The sequence below is a fragment of the Phyllobates terribilis genome, unplaced genomic scaffold (genome assembly GCF_046119375.1).
Source record: "Phyllobates terribilis strain yellow unplaced genomic scaffold, ASM4611937v1 Scaffold_460__1_contigs__length_1441810, whole genome shotgun sequence".
Lineage (NCBI taxonomy): Eukaryota > Metazoa > Chordata > Amphibia > Anura > Dendrobatidae > Phyllobates > Phyllobates terribilis.
This window is the reverse complement of record NW_027363220.1, coordinates 722,383-743,453: the sequence shown is the minus strand read 5'-3', so window position 1 is coordinate 743,453 and position 21,071 is coordinate 722,383. Positions and strand designations below refer to the sequence as shown.

At 45.7% G+C, this 21,071-nt stretch overlaps 1 long non-coding RNA gene across 1 annotated transcript in view; it reads right to left on the bottom strand.

Annotated features, from left to right (window-relative positions):
• Positions 1-17,394, bottom strand: part of LOC141229221 (uncharacterized) — a 40,427-nt gene extending 23,033 nt beyond the window's left edge. Inside the window, exons 1-2 of the long non-coding RNA XR_012295950.1 lie at positions 17,323-17,394; positions 14,022-14,090 (exon numbers count right to left, since the gene is read on the bottom strand). This is a non-coding gene — a long non-coding RNA (uncharacterized lncRNA). The remainder of the gene's footprint in view (positions 1-14,021; positions 14,091-17,322) is intronic.
• Positions 17,395-21,071: the final 3,677 nt, after the last annotated feature.

Below are 21,071 nucleotides of genomic sequence, written 5' to 3'. Positions count from 1 at the left end.
TAATCCTCTCCTGTGAGATACTGTCTGCTGAGCCGTGTATCTAATCCCATCCTGTGTGATACTGTCTGCTGAGCTGTGTATCTAATCATGTAATGTGTGATACTGTCTGCTGAGCTGTGTATCTAATCGTCTCCTGTGTGATACTGTCTGATGAACTGTGTATCTAATCCTATCTTTCGTGATACTGTCTGCTGAGCCGTGTATCTAATCCACTCCTGTGTGATACTGTCTGATGAACTGTGTATCTAATCCTGTCCTATGTGATACTGTCAGCTGAGCTGTGTATCTAATCCTCTGCTGTGTGATACTGTCTGCTGAGCTGTGCATCTAATCCTGTCCTGTGTGATACCGTCTGCTGAGCTATGTATCTAATCCTTTCCTGTGTGATACTGTCTGCTGAGCTGTGTATCTAATCCTCTCCTGTGCGATACCGTCTGCTGAGCTGTGTATCTAATCCTCTCCTGTGCGATACTGTCTGCTGAGCTGTGTATCTAATCCTCTCCTGTGTGATACTGTCTGCTGAGCAGTGTATCTAATCTTATACTGTGTGATACTGTCTGCTGAGCTGTGTATCTAATCCTCTCCTGTGTGATACTGTCTGCTGAGCTGTGTATCTAATCCTCTCCTGTGTGATACTGTCTGCTGAGCTGTGTATCTAATCCTCTCCTGTGTGATACTGTCTGCTGAGCCGTGTATCTAATCCTATGCTGTGATAATCTGCTGAGCAGTGTATCTAATCTTATACTGTGTGATACTGTCTGCTGAGCTGTGTATCTAATCCTCTCCTATGTGATACTGTCTGCTGAGCAGTGTATCTAATCTTATACTGTGTGGTACTGTCTGCTGAGCTGTGTATCTCATCCCCTCCTGTGTGATACTGTCTGCTGAGCCGTGTATCTAATCCTCTCCTGTGTGATACCGTCTGCTGAGCTATGTATCTAATCCTGTCCTGTGTGATACTGTTTGCTGAGCTGTGTATGTATCTAATCCCCTCCTGTGTGATAATGTCTGCTGAGCTGTGTATCTAATCCTCTCCTGTGTGATAATGTCTGCTGAGCTGTGTATCTAATCCTCTCCTGTGTGATACCGTCTGCTGAGCTGTGTATCTAATCCTACCCTGTGTGATATTGTCTGCTGAGCTATGTATCTAATCCTGTCATGTGTGATACTGTCTGCTGAGCCGTGCATCTAATCCTATCTTGAGTGATACTATCTGCTGAGCCGTGTATCTAATCCTCTCCTGTGTGATACTGTCTGCTGAGCTTTGTATCTAATCCTATCCGGTGTGATACTGTCGGCTGAGCCGTGTATCTAATCCTCTCCTGTGTCATACTGTCTGCTGAGCTGTGTATCTAATCCTCTCCTGTATGATACTGTCTGCTGAGCCGTGTGTCTAATCCTCTCCTGTGTGATACTGTCTGCTGAGCCGTGTATCTAATCCTCTCCTGTGTGATACTGTCTGCTGAGCCGTGTATCTAATCCTCTCCTGTGTGATACCGTCTGCTGAGCCGTGTATCTAATCCTCTCCTGTGTGATACTGTCTGCTGAGCTGTGTATCTAATCTTCTCCTGTGTGATACTGTCTGCTGAGCTGTGTATCTAATCCTATCCGGTGTGATACTGTCTGCTGAGCAGTGTATCTAATCTTCTCCTGTGTGATACTGTCTGCTGAGCTGTGTATCTAATCCTCTCCTGTGTGATACTGTCAGCTGAGCTGTGTATCTAATCTTCTCCTGTGTGATACTGTCTGCTGAGCAGTGTATCTAATCTTCTCCTGTGTGATACTGTCTGCTGAGCTGTGTATCTAATCCTCTCCTGTGTGATACTGTCAGCTGAGCTGTGTATCTAATCTTCTCCTGTGTGATACTGTCTGCTGAGCTGTGTATCTAATCTTCTCCTGTGTGATACTGTCTGCTGAGCTGTGTATCTAATCTTCTCCTGTGTGATACTGTCTGCTGAGCTGTGTATCTAATCCTATCCGGTGTGATACTGTCTGCTGAGCAGTGTATCTAATCTTCTCCTGTGTGATACTGTCTGCTGAGCTGTGTATCTAATCCTCTCCTGTGTGATACTGTCTGTTGAGCCATGTATCTAATACCGCCATGTGCGATACTGTCTGCTGAGCCTTGTATCTATTCCACTCCTGTGTGATACTGTCTGCTGAGCTGTGCATCTAATCCTCTCCTGTGTGATATTGTCTGCTGAGCTGTGTATCTAATCTTCTCCTGTGTGATACTGTCTGCTGAGCTGTGTATCTAATCTTCTCCTGTGTGATACTGTCTGCTGAGCTGTGTATCTAATCCTATCCGGTGTGATACTGTCTGCTGAGCAGTGTATCTAATCTTCTCCTGTGTGATACTGTCTGCTGAGCTGTGTATCTAATCTTCTCCTGTGTGATACTGTCTGCTGAGCTGTGTATCTAATCCTCTCCTGTGTGATACTGTCTGCTGAGCTGTGTATCTAATCCACTGTGTGATACTGTCTGCTGAGCCGTGTATCTAATCTTCTCCTGTGTGATACTGTCAGCTGAGCTGTGTATCTAATCCTATCCGGTGTGATACTGTCTGCTGAGCTGTGTATCTAATCCTATCCGGTGTGATACTGTCTGCTGAGCTGTGTATCTAATCCTATCCGGTGTGATACTGTCTGCTGAGCTGTGTATCTAATCCTATCCGGTGTGATACTGTCTGCTGAGCTGTGTATCTAATCCTCTCCTGTGTGATACTGTCTGCTGAGCTGTGTATCTAATCCTCTCCTGTGTGATGCTATCTGCTGAGCAGTGTATCTAATCCACTCCTGTGTGATACTGTCTGCTGAGCCGTGTATCTAATCTTCTCCTGTGTGATACTGTCTGCTGAGCTGTGTATCTAATCCTATCCGGTGTGATACTGTCTGCTGAGCTGTGTATCTAATCCTATCCGGTGTGATACTGTCTGCTGAGCTGTGTATCTAATCCTCTCCTGTGTGATACTGTCTGCTGAGCTGTGTATCTAATCCTCTCCTGTGTGATACTGTCTGCTGAGCAGTGTATCTAATCCACTCCTGTGTGATACTGTCTGCTGAGCCGTGTATCTAATCCTCTCCTGTGTGATACTGTCTGCTGAGCTGTGTATCTAATCCTCTCCTGTGTGATACTGTCTGCTGAGCCGTGTATCTAATCCTATGCTGTGATAATCTGCTGAGCAGTGTATCTAATCTTATACTGTGTGATACTGTCTGCTGAGCTGTGTATCTAATCCTCTCCTGTGTGATACTGTCTGCTGAGCAGTGTATCTAATCTTATACTGTGTGGTACTGTCTGCTGAGCTGTGTATCTCATCCCCTCCTGTGTGATACTGTCTGCTGAGCCGTGTATCTAATCCTCTCCTGTGTGATACCGTCTGCTGAGCTATGTATCTAATCCTGTCCTGTGTGATACTGTTTGCTGAGCTGTGTATGTATCTAATCCCCTCCTGTGTGATAATGTCTGCTGAGCTGTGTATTTAATCCTCTCCTGTGTGATAATGTCTGCTGAGCTGTGTATCTAATCCTCTCCTGTGTGATACCGTCTGCTGAGCTGTGTATCTAATCCTACCCTGTGTGATATTGTCTGCTGAGCTATGTATCTAATCCTGTCATGTGTGATACTGTCTGCTGAGCCGTGCATCTAATCCTATCTTGAGTGATACTATCTGCTGAGCCGTGTATCTAATCCTCTCCTGTGTGATACTGTCTGCTGAGCTTTGTATCTAATCCTATCCGGTGTGATACTGTCGGCTGAGCCGTGTATCTAATCCTCTCCTGTGTCATACTGTCTGCTGAGCTGTGTATCTAATCCTCTCCTGTATGATACTGTCTGCTGAGCCGTGTGTCTAATCCTATCCTGTGTGATACTGTCTGCTGAGCCGTGTATCTAATCCTCTCCTGTGTGATACCGTCTGCTGAGCCGTGTATCTAATCCTCTCCTGTGTGATACTGTCTGCTGAGCTGTGTATCTAATCTTCTCCTGTGTGATACTGTCTGCTGAGCTGTGTATCTAATCCTATCCGGTGTGATACTGTCTGCTGAGCAGTGTATCTAATCTTCTCCTGTGTGATACTGTCTGCTGAGCTGTGTATCTAATCCTCTCCTGTGTGATACTGTCAGCTGAGCTGTGTATCTAATCTTCTCCTGTGTGATACTGTCTGCTGAGCAGTGTATCTAATCTTCTCCTGTGTGATACTGTCTGCTGAGCTGTGTATCTAATCCTCTCCTGTGTGATACTGTCTGCTGAGCTGTGTATCTAATCTTCTCCTGTGTGATACTGTCTGCTGAGCTGTGTATCTAATCTTCTCCTGTGTGATACTGTCTGCTGAGCTGTGTATCTAATCCTATCCGGTGTGATACTGTCTGCTGAGCAGTGTATCTAATCTTCTCCTGTGTGATACTGTCTGCTGAGCTGTGTATCTAATCCTCTCCTGTGTGATACTGTCTGTTGAGCCATGTATCTAATACCGCCATGTGCGATACTGTCTGCTGAGCCTTGTATCTATTCCACTCCTGTGTGATACTGTCTGCTGAGCTGTGCATCTAATCCTCTCCTGTGTGATACTGTCTGCTGAGCTGTGTATCTAATCTTCTCCTGTGTGATACTGTCTGCTGAGCTGTGTATCTAATCTTCTCCTGTGTGATACTGTCTGCTGAGCTGTGTATCTAATCCTATCCGGTGTGGTACTGTCTGCTGAGCAGTGTATCTAATCTTCTCCTGTGTGATACTGTCTGCTGAGCTGTGTATCTAATCTTCTCCTGTGTGATACTGTCTGCTGAGCTGTGTATCTAATCCTCTCCTGTGTGATACTGTCTGCTGAGCTGTGTATCTAATCCACTGTGTGATACTGTCTGCTGAGCCGTGTATCTAATCTTCTCCTGTGTGATACTGTCAGCTGAGCTGTGTATCTAATCCTATCCGGTGTGATACTGTCTGCTGAGCTGTGTATCTAATCCTATCCGGTGTGATACTGTCTGCTGAGCTGTGTATCTAATCCTATCCGGTGTGATACTGTCTGCTGAGCTGTGTATCTAATCCTATCCGGTGTGATACTGTCTGCTGAGCTGTGTATCTAATCCTCTCCTGTGTGATACTGTCTGCTGAGCTGTGTATCTAATCCTCTCCTGTGTGATACTGTCTGCTGAGCAGTGTATCTAATCCACTCCTGTGTGATACTGTCTGCTGAGCCGTGTATCTAATCTTCTCCTGTGTGATACTGTCTGCTGAGCTGTGTATCTAATCCTATCCGGTGTGATACTGTCTGCTGAGCTGTGTATCTAATCCTATCCGGTGTGATACTGTCTGCTGAGCTGTGTATCTAATCCTCTCCTGTGTGATACTGTCTGCTGAGCTGTGTATCTAATCCTCTCCTGTGTGATACTGTCTGCTGAGCAGTGTATCTAATCCACTCCTGTGTGATACTGTCTGCTGAGCCGTGTATCTAATCCTCTCCTGTGTGATACTGTCTGCTGAGCTGTGTATCTAATCCTCTCCTGTGTGATACTGTCTGCTGAGCCGTGTATCTAATCCTATGCTGTGATAATCTGCTGAGCAGTGTATCTAATCTTATACTGTGTGATACTGTCTGCTGAGCTGTGTATCTAATCCTCTCCTGTGTGATACTGTCTGCTGAGCAGTGTATCTAATCTTATACTGTGTGGTACTGTCTGCTGAGCTGTGTATCTCATCCCCTCCTGTGTGATACTGTCTGCTGAGCCGTGTATCTAATCCTCTCCTGTGTGATACCGTCTGCTGAGCTATGTATCTAATCCTGTCCTGTGTGATACTGTTTGCTGAGCTGTGTATGTATCTAATCCCCTCCTGTGTGATAATGTCTGCTGAGCTGTGTATTTAATCCTCTCCTGTGTGATAATGTCTGCTGAGCTGTGTATCTAATCCTCTCCTGTGTGATACCGTCTGCTGAGCTGTGTATCTAATCCTACCCTGTGTGATATTGTCTGCTGAGCTATGTATCTAATCCTGTCATGTGTGATACTGTCTGCTGAGCCGTGCATCTAATCCTATCTTGAGTGATACTATCTGCTGAGCCGTGTATCTAATCCTCTCCTGTGTGATACTGTCTGCTGAGCTTTGTATCTAATCCTATCCGGTGTGATACTGTCGGCTGAGCCGTGTATCTAATCCTCTCCTGTGTCATACTGTCTGCTGAGCTGTGTATCTAATCCTCTCCTGTATGATACTGTCTGCTGAGCCGTGTGTCTAATCCTATCCTGTGTGATACTGTCTGCTGAGCCGTGTATCTAATCCTCTCCTGTGTGATACCGTCTGCTGAGCCGTGTATCTAATCCTCTCCTGTGTGATACTGTCTGCTGAGCTGTGTATCTAATCTTCTCCTGTGTGATACTGTCTGCTGAGCTGTGTATCTAATCCTATCCGGTGTGATACTGTCTGCTGAGCAGTGTATCTAATCTTCTCCTGTGTGATACTGTCTGCTGAGCTGTGTATCTAATCCTCTCCTGTGTGATACTGTCAGCTGAGCTGTGTATCTAATCTTCTCCTGTGTGATACTGTCTGCTGAGCAGTGTATCTAATCTTCTCCTGTGTGATACTGTCTGCTGAGCTGTGTATCTAATCCTCTCCTGTGTGATACTGTCTGCTGAGCTGTGTATCTAATCCTCTCCTGTGTGATACTGTCAGCTGAGCTGTGTATCTAATCTTCTCCTGTGTGATACTGTCTGCTGAGCTGTGTATCTAATCTTCTCCTGTGTGATACTGTCTGCTGAGCTGTGTATCTAATCTTCTCCTGTGTGATACTGTCTGCTGAGCTGTGTATCTAATCCTATCCGGTGTGATACTGTCTGCTGAGCAGTGTATCTAATCTTCTCCTGTGTGATACTGTCTGCTGAGCTGTGTATCTAATCCTCTCCTGTGTGATACTGTCTGTTGAGCCATGTATCTAATACCGCCATGTGCGATACTGTCTGCTGAGCCTTGTATCTATTCCACTCCTGTGTGATACTGTCTGCTGAGCTGTGCATCTAATCCTCTCCTGTGTGATACTGTCTGCTGAGCTGTGTATCTAATCTTCTCCTGTGTGATACTGTCTGCTGAGCTGTGTATCTAATCTTCTCCTGTGTGATACTGTCTGCTGAGCTGTGTATCTAATCCTATCCGGTGTGATACTGTCTGCTGAGCAGTGTACCTAATCTTCTCCTGTGTGATACTGTCTGCTGAGCTGTGTATCTAATCTTCTCCTGTGTGATACTGTCTGCTGAGCTGTGTATCTAATCCTCTCCTGTGTGATACTGTCTGCTGAGCTGTGTATCTAATCCACTCCTGTGTGATACTGTCTGCTGAGCCGTGTATCTAATCTTCTCCTGTGTGATACTGTCAGCTGAGCTGTGTATCTAATCCTATCCGGTGTGATACTGTCTGCTGAGCTGTGTATCTAATCCTATCCGGTGTGATACTGTCTGCTGAGCTGTGTATCTAATCCTATCCGGTGTGATACTGTCTGCTGAGCTGTGTATCTAATCCTATCCGGTGTGATACTGTCTGCTGAGCTGTGTATCTAATCCTCTCCTGTGTGATACTGTCTGCTGAGCTGTGTATCTAATCCTCTCCTGTGTGATACTGTCTGCTGAGCAGTGTATCTAATCCACTCCTGTGTGATACTGTCTGCTGAGCCGTGTATCTAATCTTCTCCTGTGTGATACTGTCTGCTGAGCTGTGTATCTAATCCTATCCGGTGTGATACTGTCTGCTGAGCTGTGTATCTAATCCTATCCGGTGTGATACTGTCTGCTGAGCTGTGTATCTAATCCTATCCGGTGTGATGCTGTCTGCTGAGCCGTGTATCTAATCCTATCCGGTGTGATACTGTCTGCTGAGCTGTGTATCTAATCCTATCCGGTGTGATACTGTCTGCTGAGCTGTGTATCTAATCCTATCCGGTGTGATACTGTCTGCTGAGCAGTGTATCTAATCCTCTCTCATGTTATGTCTTCATCTTTTAATATTTCTAACGGCACCAGGCAGGGATGCCCGCTTTCCCCTCTCCTTTTTATTCTTACACTACAACCTTTACTACAAAAGCTCAGAGAGGAGGGGAGGATCGTTGGCATCAAATCAGCTGGTTCTGAACATAAAATCGCAGCATACGCAGACGATCTACTGATCATGACCTCTAACCCGAGAATATCTGTCCCAGTTATCCTGACATTACTCAAGGAATACGGTGCACTATCAAATTTTAAGGTGAATCTTAGCAAATCTCAAGTCTTAAATATAAATATCCCAGAACCACAAAAAACACAAATGGCAATCGGGTCCCCCTTTACCTGGTCCCCCCCCATCAATACGTTTCTTGGGAGTTGAGATTTCTCCAAACCTACAAGAACTTTATAAGTTAAACTTCCCACCGCTATTGCAGAAAATCCAGAAACTTACCCCCAACTGGAATATCTCATACATCTCCTGGTTGGGTAGGAAAAATCTCCTTAAATGTATGATATGGCCAAAAATAACTTATCTAGTGCAAGCCCTTCCAATCCACCTACCTAATTATTTTTTCATTGACATACAAAAACTCCTCAGCCGTTTTTTGTGGCACAACCAAAAACCCAGACTTCCCTTACAAATATTATCCCTCCCACACTCTGAAGGAGGTATAGATCTGCCAGATCTAAAGATACTTCAACAAGCCACTCATCTCCAAAGAGTCGTGGATGGATCAGGCTCCCACCACAGAAGCAATGGATTAAAGTAGAAGAAACAATCCTTAAATTCCCCCTTAGACAGCTCATCCTCACGCCCTCAAGTAGTACTAGGTATACATCAATTAAAAACCCTTTCACCGCCACTACTTTTAAAATCTGGTCCAATCCCCATATAAGACAAATATGCTCCCCGTTTCCCTCCCCTCTCCTACAAGTTACAGACCTAGTTCTCTCCTTTCTCCAGCCCATAATGCCACAATACACAACTCAATTCGCAACTTGATAACACCACTCCAAAAAATTACAGATAATGGGGTCATGCCCTGCTTGGCAGAACTCAATCAAATGCTAGATACTATCTCTTTTCACCCCTTTATGTACCAGAAATTTATGTCTAACTTAAAACTAGTCTTTAAAACTCCAAATTATATTAGGGAAATGACTGATTTTGAAAAACTTATAGCTGCAAAAAACCCCTAAAAAAGAACGTTATCAGCTCTACAAAAACAATTATGCCTAGCCAGAACCCCTAAGAAACTGCCATATGTAATGAAGTGGGAACAGGATCTGAATAGGCCTTTCACCCCATCTGAAATTAAAAGATTACTACTAGCACCTAAAGTCTCCTCTAGATGTGTTAGAGTACAAGAGAATGGCTATAAAGTTCTCTCCAGGTGGTATATGACTCCATCAAAACTTCAGAAATGTTACAAAGGACTTGATCCTAACTGCTGGAGATGCTCTTCTGATGTGGGCACTATGCTCCACATGTGGTGGAACTGTACATTGATTAAGCCCTTCTGGACAAAAATAATTCAAACTATTAGGCTGAGTTCACACGATGCGTTTTTCGTGCGTTTCCGCGGCGTTTTTGCAGTTGCGTAAACGCCGCGGAAAAGCATGAAAAACGCATGGTAGAAGGGAAGCAATGTTCCCCAATTGAAATCCGCATGTACTGTGCCCATGATGCGGATTTTTCCTGCGGCCAGCAGGGTATGACGAGAGGTGAGTATTTCAAACACCGTAAAGCACGGGGGGGGGGGGGGTTACACCGGGCCCCCCCAACTCACAGGCCCAATAGCGTTCCAGTGTCCCCAACTGTGAGTGGGGCCCCCCTCTTGCCCGGGGCCCTGGCACTTGCCCTGGTGCAATGGGTGGATATGCCGGCTCTGGCCCTGTAGCTGGTGCAGGATCAGTCTGGGGCAGGGGTCTGTATAGTAAGGTCTGAAGTGTCTCTATCTCAGGTCCGATGTGATTTGAACATTCATACAGATCGAGAGCCGATGATCTCACACTGACAGCACGACCCCAACCTGCTTGAAGGGTCCATCTGCTACAATAAATCTTTCTGATCCTCAGCAGAGCGACCATAGATAACATTCAGGATCTGGCCCTGGACTTGTCAGGAGGTGAGCAGCATCCTGCCACTTCCACACTCTACAAAAAGTATAAATCTCCTGTCCTGACCACTATCCGGCCCCACTATCAGTATTTGGTCAGTATATTTTCTCAGGAGTGGGAGCCAAAACCAGGTCAGTAACAATCAGAGAAAAGGTATAATAGAAACAAGTCACCAATTCTGCATTTATCACCAACTCCTGGTTTTGTCTCCCACTCCTGTGATAAAATACTGACCGAATACTGACCAAATACTGATAGTGTGGTCGTGGCCTTACAAGAATCAAAGATGTCTGCCCTCTCGTACTGCTCAGCGGCTGAAGCTTCTCTCCGGCAGGCATAAGAACGTGGCCTGTGCCTGCTGTTCTGGGCTGCAGATGCCCAGCTGGCACATGTACACAATGAAAGATACAGGGCCGCCCTGCAGTCTGTAAAGAAGCAGCTGCTTGGCGACCGGCTTGGAGGGCATGTGCCCCTCTGGCCCACCTCGCCCCTGGTCAATATGATACCATCTTTTTCATTAGCTGGTGAGGTTAGAAGAAATTTCACTCCAAGACAGTGGATTTTGTACTTTATTCCAGTATATTTATACATAGAAAACATGGCAATGAAAAACAAGTAGATGCACGTGCATAAAAATGTCCCAACATTAATTAAAAAAGCCTTTAAGATACAGATAATACTTGTATACAAAAATATTAACACATTCTCAAATTGTATATAAAGTGCACAAAAGTCAATAGCCCTGACATATAGTGTACACAGGGTCCCCCACATGGTATACACAAAATACAATGTCATCCAGGAAATAACAAAAAATAACAAATACATTTAATCTATTCTGAAATCCCATGTCTATGCAAGATAATAATATGTAAAATTCTACAGTGTCAAAGAAATGAGCTAGAGACTACTACATGGTGATGATGCCTACAAACAAGATAATGCCCAGCGAATGCTGTAAATGATACAAATATTACCAGTCACCCAATTAGACACATGAGGTCCGGGCAAGTGATTTTCTACAGTTCATTGACCTCTATGATGACATCTAATATTTTCAATCATTTATAGAGCGGGGTACATTGGGCCTCATTAATAAATCTGCTCACTAGAAAACTAGTAGCCCATACTAACCAATTAGAGCTCAGCTAAGGTTGTTTTAACTGACCTGGAAAAGTAAAAGCTGTTCTGTGATTGGCTGGGATAAGTAAAAAGGCTGTTTTAATAAATGATTCCCAATGTACCAAGCCCCGCCATAAATGTTATTGATTACAGTAGGGGCCACAATATCCCATGTGTAAAGTCATCACATTCATCTTATTGTCAGCGGTTACCTTGGGACATGCTATATTGAAATGTAAGATGATATCAGTGGGGTCCATGAGGCAGAGCAGTGTGTGGTACGTGTGACATTTCCTAATATCGAGCAATCAATACTGTACCTTGGTCTGGAATGCAAAGTCTGCGTGGACAAGGAAGGGGCTCCCAGATGCCAGCTGTAAAACCCGTCGCTCCACCATCACACGCTCATCACCGTCAGCAAGCAGGGCTCTTTTGCAGATGATCTTAACAGCAAAATGTTTGCGGGTAGATGAATCTTCCGCCAGCAGGACCGTTCCATAGCATCCCCGGCCAAGCACTTGATGGAATAATAATCTCCTCTTGATGGTATCAGAGACTGTGCTTTTGGAGCCGGTTGGCCGAACACCGCTGCTTCCTTCAGCTTCTTCAGCCTTCTGCTTTAGATCCATGGGTTTCTGTCCTAATGTAATCCTTCTTCTTTTCTTCTCCTTTTTGTCCCCTGATGAGATGAAGATGGCTCCTCTCTTCTTGGCTCCCATCTTCTGACTTTCTACCTTCTCCTTTTCTTCCACTTCTTCTTTCTTCTGGACTGGTGGTTTTGTCCTGTTGACTGAAGACTTCCTCTCATCATCAGATGTGTCATGGGAAGGTCTTAGTCTCTTCGCTCCTTCTCTCCTCACCACGTTCTCCTCTACTTCTTCTTTCTTCTGGACTGGTGGTTTTGTCCTGTTGACTGAAGACTTCTTCTCATCATCAGATGTGTCATGGGAAGGTCTTCGTGTCTTCACTCTTTCTCTGCTCACCACAATCTCCTCCTCTTTTATATCCATATTATTGCTTTGCTTAGAGTTAGCCGACATCTCCTCCACTGTTGTTGGTCAATTCCAACTGTCACTTCCAACTGTCACTCAGTGCATTTCATATGGAATCATCATGCATGCACCACCACTGGTCATGTGATCAGCATCTGACCAATGATATTTAAGAGATAAATGAACATTAGCTGAGATTAAATATTCAGGTAATATTCAGATATTCTGTGGAACACAAGGTGCCACATTTACTAATAGTAATAGAACTGCACTAAGTCGCCAATTTAATTTACATTGTTACTACAGAGCATCAGATGAATGTAATATAATAAATATTAGCAAGATGTATGATTTCCATCCACTCTACGTATCATAGAAATACAGATGTACTATCTTTTTATATAGAGATGTAGCAGAAGCCATCCTGATTGTTTGCAGCATGCTATGGTGATAGAGAAGCATGCATGACTGTGCCATGCAAATGGTGAGGAGCACCAAAATGGGACATATGATTCACGTAGCCAGGGGCGTAATGTCCGCGGTCGCAGTGGCAGTCACTGCGACCGGGCCCAGGGGGGGTTGGGGCTTGTAAACGGCAGCAGAAATTTCAACAGGATGTGTGTATCGCAGGGCACAGTCGCTTCAGGTCCGTGCGTGACAAATCAGGGGCGGGCTGGGGCGGGGGCAGAGCCGGACTGGGGTGTCTGGGGCCCACCAGGGACATTGACTCCAGGGCTCCTGCCCATCACTGTGCGCTCACCAGAACTGCGATGTACAATTACTGTAGTTTGCATTAAAGGGTTTTTATTGGTGAAAACAAGTTATCAGCGATGCACAGGTTGGGAAGGGGATCACTTATTTATTGGTGGAATCCGCACTGTCAGAAGATTGTGGCACTTTGAGTATTTGGTGAGATTTTTACCTCAGTATTTATAAGACAAAACCAGGAGTGGAGCAATCCGAGGTCATGTTTTATGCATTTCTCACCCACTCCTGGTTTTGTCTTATAAATACAGAGGTGAAAATCTCACCAAATGCCAACTTGCTTTCTCTGGTGAACCTCTGTAACTGCATCTCTGCTGCTGTGTAATAGTCACAGGGCAGGGAGGGGTTAAACATCCAAGTATTTAATATCTATTGGAAATAAAGAGGTTTCCCCTTATTGATATCAGATAAAACAAATGACCAACCACAATCCACTCTACCAAGACCAATATTACCAGATAGAAGGCAGAAATACCACCACACCGTGACCAGATCACATATTACCACCACATAGTGCCCAAATAATGCCACATACAAGGCACAAATACCGCCACACCATGACCAAAGCACATAATATCACCACATAGTGATCAAATGCTACCAGATACAAGGTATAAATACTGACACACCATGAGACCACATATTACCACCACATAGTGACTGAATAATACCACATAGAAGGGACAAATATCGTCATGTCATGACCAAAGCACATAATGCCACCACATAGTGACAAATAATGCTAAAATAATAAAAATGTAAAAAAGCTCAGTATATTGGGTCAGTGTACAGGTTATACAGTGATCACCAGTGACATTATGCACAGGAGCTCTGTATATAGTGTACAGGTTATACAGTCATCACCAGTGACATTATACACAGAAGCTCTGTATATAGTGTCAGTGTACAGGTAATGCAATGATCACCATTGATATTATACACAGGAGCTCTGTATATAGTGTCAGTGTACAGGTAATACAGTGATCACCAGTGACATTATGCACAGGAGCTCTGTATATAGTGTCAGTGTGTGTGTATAGGTAATACACATACTCACCAGTGATGTCTCTAGGTGAAATTCTTTATCTGCAGACCGATATATCACATCTTCTATGCGGACTTATCTCTGCAGAAAATAACAGTTAGCTATAACTGATCACTTCCAGAGCACAAGCCACACTTTTCCCAAGATTTCTACACTGCATGAAATGACAAAATGCAACATAGTGCCGCACTACACAGTAAAAATAAAACACAAAATACATTTAGGGACTCCATCTTTAATAAAAAAAAAACATCATGAGAGATCAGAGATTATGGGGCCCAGTCAGGGATCGTACATAGAAATCATGTGGCTCAGTCAGCGGCGTACATAGAGATCATGGGGCCAATCAGGTTAGGGGTGTACATAGAGATCATGGGGCCCCCTCAGCGGCGTACATAGAGATCATGGGGCCCAGTCAGCGGAGTACATAGAGATCATGGAGCCCAGTCAGCGGCATACATAGAGATCATGGGGCCCAGTCAGCGGTGTACATAGAGATCATGGGGCCCAGTCAGCGGCGTACAAAGAGATCATGGGGCCCAGTCAGCGGCGTACATAGAGATCATGGGGCCCAGTCAGCGGCGTACATAGAGATCATGGGGCCCAGTCAGGGATCGTACATAGAGATCATGGGGCCCAGTCAGCGGCGTACATAGAGATCATGGGGCCAATCAGGTTAGGGGTGTACATAGAGATCATGGGGCCCAGTCAGCGGCGTACATAGAGATCATGGGGCCCAGTCAGCGGCGTACATAGAGATCATGGGGCCAATCAGGTTAGGGGTGTACATAGAGATCATGGGGCCCCCTCAGCGGCGTACATAGAGATCATGGGGCCCAGTCAGCGGAGTACATAGAGATCATGGAGCCCAGTCAGCGGCATACATAGAGATCATGGGGCCCAGTCAGCGGTGTACATAGAGATCATGGGGCCCAGTCAGCGGCGTACAAAGAGATCATGGGGCCCAGTCAGCGGCGTACATAGAGATCATGGGGCCCAGTCAGCGGCGTACATAGAGATCATGGGGCCCAGTCAGGGATCGTACATAGAGATCATGGGGCCCAGTCAGCGGCGTACATAGAGATCATGGGGCCGAGTCAGCGGCGTACATAGAGATCATGGGGCCCAGTCAAAGTCGTACATAGAGATCATGGGGCCCAGTCAGCGGCGTACATAGAGATCATGGGGCCAATCAGGTTAGGGGTGTACATAGAGAACATGGGGCCTCCTCAGCGGCGTACATAGAGATCATGGGGCCCAGTCAGCGGAGTACATAAAGATCATGGGGCCCAGTCAGCGGCGTACATAGAGAACATGAGGCCCCGTCAGCGGTGTACCTAGAGATCATGAGGCCCCGTCAGCGGTGTACCTAGAGATCATGGGGCCCAGTCAGCGGCGTACATAAAGATCATGGGGCCCAGTCAGCGGCGTACATAGAGATCATGGGGCCCAGTCAGAGGTGTACATAGAGATCATGGGGCCCAGTCAGCGGCGTACATAGAGATCATGGGGCCCAGTCAGAGGTGTACATAGAGATCATGGGGCCCAGTCATCGGCGTACATAGAGATCATGAGGCCCCGTCAGAGGTGTACATAGAGATCATGGGGCCCAGTCAGCGGCGTACATAGAGATCATGGGGCCCAGTCAGCGGCGTACATAGAGATCATGGGGCCCAGTCAGGGATCGTACATAGAGATCATGGGGCCCCATGAGGTGAGGCTCACACCTCCCCAGTATGGTGACCTCAGGGAGGTCTCACAGGACATCACAGGCCTTAGTACGAAGCAATACTAGAAGACTTGTGGAATTGCTTCATACTAAGGCCTGTGATGCCCTGTGGGAGCTCCTGAGGGCACCATACTGGCGAGGTGAGATCCTCACTTGGCAGTAGTAGGAGCAGCATCTCCATAGTGTGGCATTCACATCACACTACATGCTGCACTGTACAGGACTCCCAGCCGGCAGCAGGACAGATGAGGAGGTAACTGTCTGGCACCAGCGCCGGACTGGAGTACCTGGGGCCCACCAGGAAAAAATCAATCTTGGGGCCCACCAGCACCATGCAGTTACCGTATATAGGAATAACATAAGTCCACAAACTCTTTCAAAATGAATCAACTTTATTAACCAATAAATCTCTGCTGCTGTGTAGTAGTCACAACACAGGGAGAGGTTAAACATCCAAGTATTTAATATGTATTGCAAATAAAGAATGTTCCCATTCTTAATATCCGAAAAACAAATGACTGACAACCATCCACTATACCTAGACTAATAATACCATATAGAAGAGAGAAATACCGCCACACCATGACCAGAACACATACCACCACATAGTGATCAAATACTACCAAGTACAAGGTATATATACTGCCACACCATGAGAAGACCACATATTACCACAACATAGTGACTGTCTGAATAATACCACATACAAGGGACAAATACCGCCACGCCATGACCATGGCTCATAATGGCACCAGATAGTGACTGATAATGAAAATGTAAAAAAGCTCTGTATATAGAGTCAGCGTACAGATAATGTAGAGATTATCAGTGACATTATACACAGGAGCTCTGTGTATAGTGTCAGTGTAGAGGTAATACAGTGATCATCAGTGACATTATACACAGGAGCTCTGTATATAGTGTCAGTGTACAGGTAATACAGTGATCACCAGTGACATTACACATAGGAGCTCTGTATATAGTGTCAGTGTACAGGAAATACAGGGATCACCAGTGACATTATGCATAGGAGCTCTGTATATAGTGTCAGTGTACAGGTAATATAGTGATCACCAGTGACATTATGCATAGGAGCTCTGTATATAGTGTCAGTGTACAGGTAATATAGTGATCACCAGTGACATTATGCACAGGAGCTCTGTATATAGTGTGAGTGTACAGGTAATATAGTGATCACCAGTGACATTATACACAGGAGCTCTGTATATAGTGTCAGTGTACAGGTAATATAGTGATCACCAGTGACATTATACACAGGAGCTCTGTGTATGGTGTCAGTGTACAGGTAATACAGGGATCACCAGTGACATTATGCACAGCTTTGTATATAGTGTCAGTGTGTGTGTGTATAGGAAATACAGGGATCACCAGTGACATTATACACAGGAGCTCTGTATATAGTGTCAGTGTACAGGTAATACAGTGATCACCAGTGACATTATACACAGGAGCTCTGTATATAGTGTCAGTGTACAGGTAATACAGTGATCACCAGTGACATTATGCACAGGAGCTCTGTATATAGTGTCAGTGTGTGTGTGTATAGGTAATACACATACTCACCAGTGATGTCTCTAGGTGAAGTTCTTTAACTGCAGACCGATATATCACATCTTCTATACAGGACTTATCTCTGCAGAAAATAACATAGTTAGCTATAACTGATCACTTCCAGAGCACAATCCACACTTTTCCCAAGATTTCTACACTGCATGAAATGACAAAAAAAGAAACATAGCACTGCACTACACAGTAACAGTGCTCCAGTGTCATTCTGTGCCTGCTCATCTGTCAGCAGACATATTTGTCTGATGGCAAAGATCTAAGAGAGATGAAGACAGAAGACCTATGGATTCCGTTGGGAGTGAGGATTTTTCTTTATTAAAGATGGAGTCCCTAAATGTGTTTTATTTTTAATAATAATAAAAAAAAAAAATTCTGTCTTTTTTTTTTCTGTTTACTAGAAATTGATGGTGGCTATGTCTAATTTGGCGTGAAACCATGAATTTCGGGCTTAGTACCAGCTGATAAGGCAAAGATGGCCTGGTACTAACCCTATTATTACCCAGGGTGCCACTCACCACCAGGGCCGCTGGAAGAGCCGGGTAAAGCACTTGGAAATGGTGCCATGATGAATGCGCCATTTTCAGGGGTGGCTGTGGGCTGCGATTTTCAGCGTGGAGGGCCAAGAACGCTTGGGCCTTACCATGCTGCGAATCCCAGCCCCCAGCTGCCTGGTTTTATCTGGCTAGCGATTAACATATGGCGGGAAAAAAAAAAGTTAAGTTTAAAACAAATATTCGGCTTCTCTGTCTTTTGATCGCCAGCCAAGGTAAAGCCAGGCAGCTGGGGGTGGCAGTACGTAGCTGTCTGCTTTATCTGCGGTGAGAATCAAAAATTCATTTTTAAAATTTTCTTTTCACACTTTTATATGTGACAGACCCAACAGTCAATCGCAGATGCGGTCAAAGAGGATGGGCGTCTGTGATTGGCTGTTTGAGTAATGTACAATCAGCCCATACATTCTAGTATGGTACTATGTATGGGCTGCTTTCAGGTTACTCAAGCAGCCAGTCACAGATGCCCATTCTCTGTGTCAGCGTCTGTGATTGGCTGTTGGGACTGTCACACATATAGAAGTGTGAAAATAAATAAATAATAAAACAAAAATGACATAGCACTCTGCAGAAATTTTGATTCTCAGCGCAGATAGAGGTGGCAGCCCGTAGCTGTCTGCTTTATCTGCCTGGTTTTACCTTGACTGGCGATCAAAAGTCAGGAAAGCCCAATGTTTTTTTTAAATTATTTAAAAAAATAATTTAAAAAAAAAAATGCGTGGGCTCCCGCCATATTTTGATCGGGGGGGCTGGGGGCTGGGATTCTCAGCATGGTAAGGCCCAAGCATTCTGGGCCCCCCACGCTGAAAATGGCAGCCTGCAGCCACCCCTGGAATTGGCGCATTCATCGTAGCGCCATTTCCAGGCACTTTATCCGGCTCTTCCAACGGCCCTGGTGGGGGGTGGCACGCTGGGTAATAATGCAGTTAATACCAGCTTTGTATTATCAGCTGGCACTAAGCCTGAAATTCATGGAGTCACGCCAAACTAGACATGGCCACAATGAATCTCTAGTAAACAGAAAAAAACACAACACAGAATTTTTTTTTTAATAAAAATAAAACACAAAACACATGTAGGGACTCCATCTTTAATTAAAAACAAAACCCTTGCTCTGACGTAATCCACGGATCTTCTGTCTCCAGCTCTGCTACATCTTTGCCATCAGACAAATATGCCTGCTGACAGAGATGAGCAGGCACAGAATAACACTAGAGCACAGTTGTCAGAGAAGTGCTCAGCTGGCCTCCAGCCGCCGACCATGTTTTCCTGTGCGTTGCAAATAATGCATACTTTCAAACACATGCCTATTTTTGCTATGCAAGTCTACGGTACATTGCGTCTGCGCTGATTTACAACGGATCCGTTGTAACGCACAGCATAAACGCAATGTTAACCCAGCCTAACAGCAGCGAGAAGGGGAGACGGAGCCCTGGAGACCGCCTAGTCAGTCTACTGGTGGTACTATCATGCCCATTGCCCAGTATGTACTGCCAGCCTCTGTGGTATTAGCATTCAAGCTCACATGGCATGTCCTGCCAGCCAGCCACTGGTGTTAGTACTAGCATGATAGTACCACACCACCAGTGGCTGGGTAATGGGCATGCATGATGGTACCACCAGTGGCTGGGTAATGGGCATGCATGATGGTACCACCAGTGGCTGGCAGGACATGCTGGGCATGATTCATGCCTAGTATGTCCTGCCAGCCTCCTTGGTACTATCAGGCCCACCCACTATGTCCTGCCAGCCCCTGGTGATAGTACATGCTGCTGGGCATAGTACCAGTAACCAGAGGCTGGCAGCAGGACATGCTGGGCAATGGGCATGATGATAATCATGCCCATTGTCCAGTAGTATTTACTGCCAGCCTCGGCCAGGGGTCCTCCCAGTCCCCCCTCCCCCCTATCCCTTCCTCCCTCCCTCCCCGTTTCATACTCACGCGTGGAGATGAGCTGCAGCCGCTGCCTGGAGCGACGCAGGGTCCGTACTCCACAGCGCGCACAGGAAGCAGTCCCAGGGCGATGACGTCATCACCCTGAGACTGACCTCCTGCGCACGCGCCGGCAGTGTCGCGCTGCGCAGAGGAGGCAGAGGGCCCATCACTAATCATATCGGCAGTGCTGCGAACCGGGGGGGGGCCCTCTGTTCTCTGTACAGGGCCCAGGAGGTGTAGAGGGGCGGGGCTTGTGGAGTGGCCATCGGGACCCGGGGGTTTTCCCGATCCTCCGGTGGGCCAGTCCCCCCTGCAGAGGGGCATATGTATACATGCAGGTCGGCCACATCCCAGTGGTGCAGACACATCCACACTGCACCCTGTATACTTGTGCACTGCCGTCTGCTGCAGTGGTAGGAGCCGCCTGAATGCATCTTCTTCCTGCCGGAGAGGAGCTTGTGGGCCTGTGCGGTGAGGAGGTGGACGCTGCGCACCTCCTGAGAAGTATATGGCACTCCATGTATCTGTGCACATAGTATACCACTCTAGTATATAGCAGAAAGGAGACATCGACCAGAAGAGTCCAGGCATGTGGGTGATGCTAATAATTATTATATTGATAACCAGGTGGAAGAGGAGGAAATGCAGAAAAAGGGGGGAATTAAAAACTATACGCAAAGGGGACGTCGAGACAGGAATTACAATTAACACCAGTGGGAATGGATCATGATTAGAACAGCAAAGGGATAATACAGAGAATCAAGCCACAAATTAATCCAGTATATAAAAATATATATACATATCATTAGTTAGATATATCTGTACATATGATTGTTTAATTATCATAAACTTTACATAAAGTGCAAGTGCCTCCAAAGAATAAATCTACATAAATTATATATCTCATATGTGAACAAATACAGGTGTTTCTCACTAAATTAGAATATAATCAAACAGTTATTGTTTATTTCTGTTAATGCTGATGATTATGGCTATACGAGTTTCACTTTTTTGTATTGAAGAACTGAAATAAATTAACTTTTTGATGATATTCTAATTTAGTGAGATGCACCTGTGTATGTATATATACAAGGGCTGGTCCCTTATTATTTGGATGTCGGTGTGAATCCTGTAGAGAGTAGTGCACTGACTTGGGCAGGGCCGGCGTCAGCACCCAGCGCACCCGGGCAAATGCCGGGGCCCTGAGCAGGCAGAGGGGCCCACTGGCGGTCGCGCACCCCGCTGGGCTATGGGCGGAG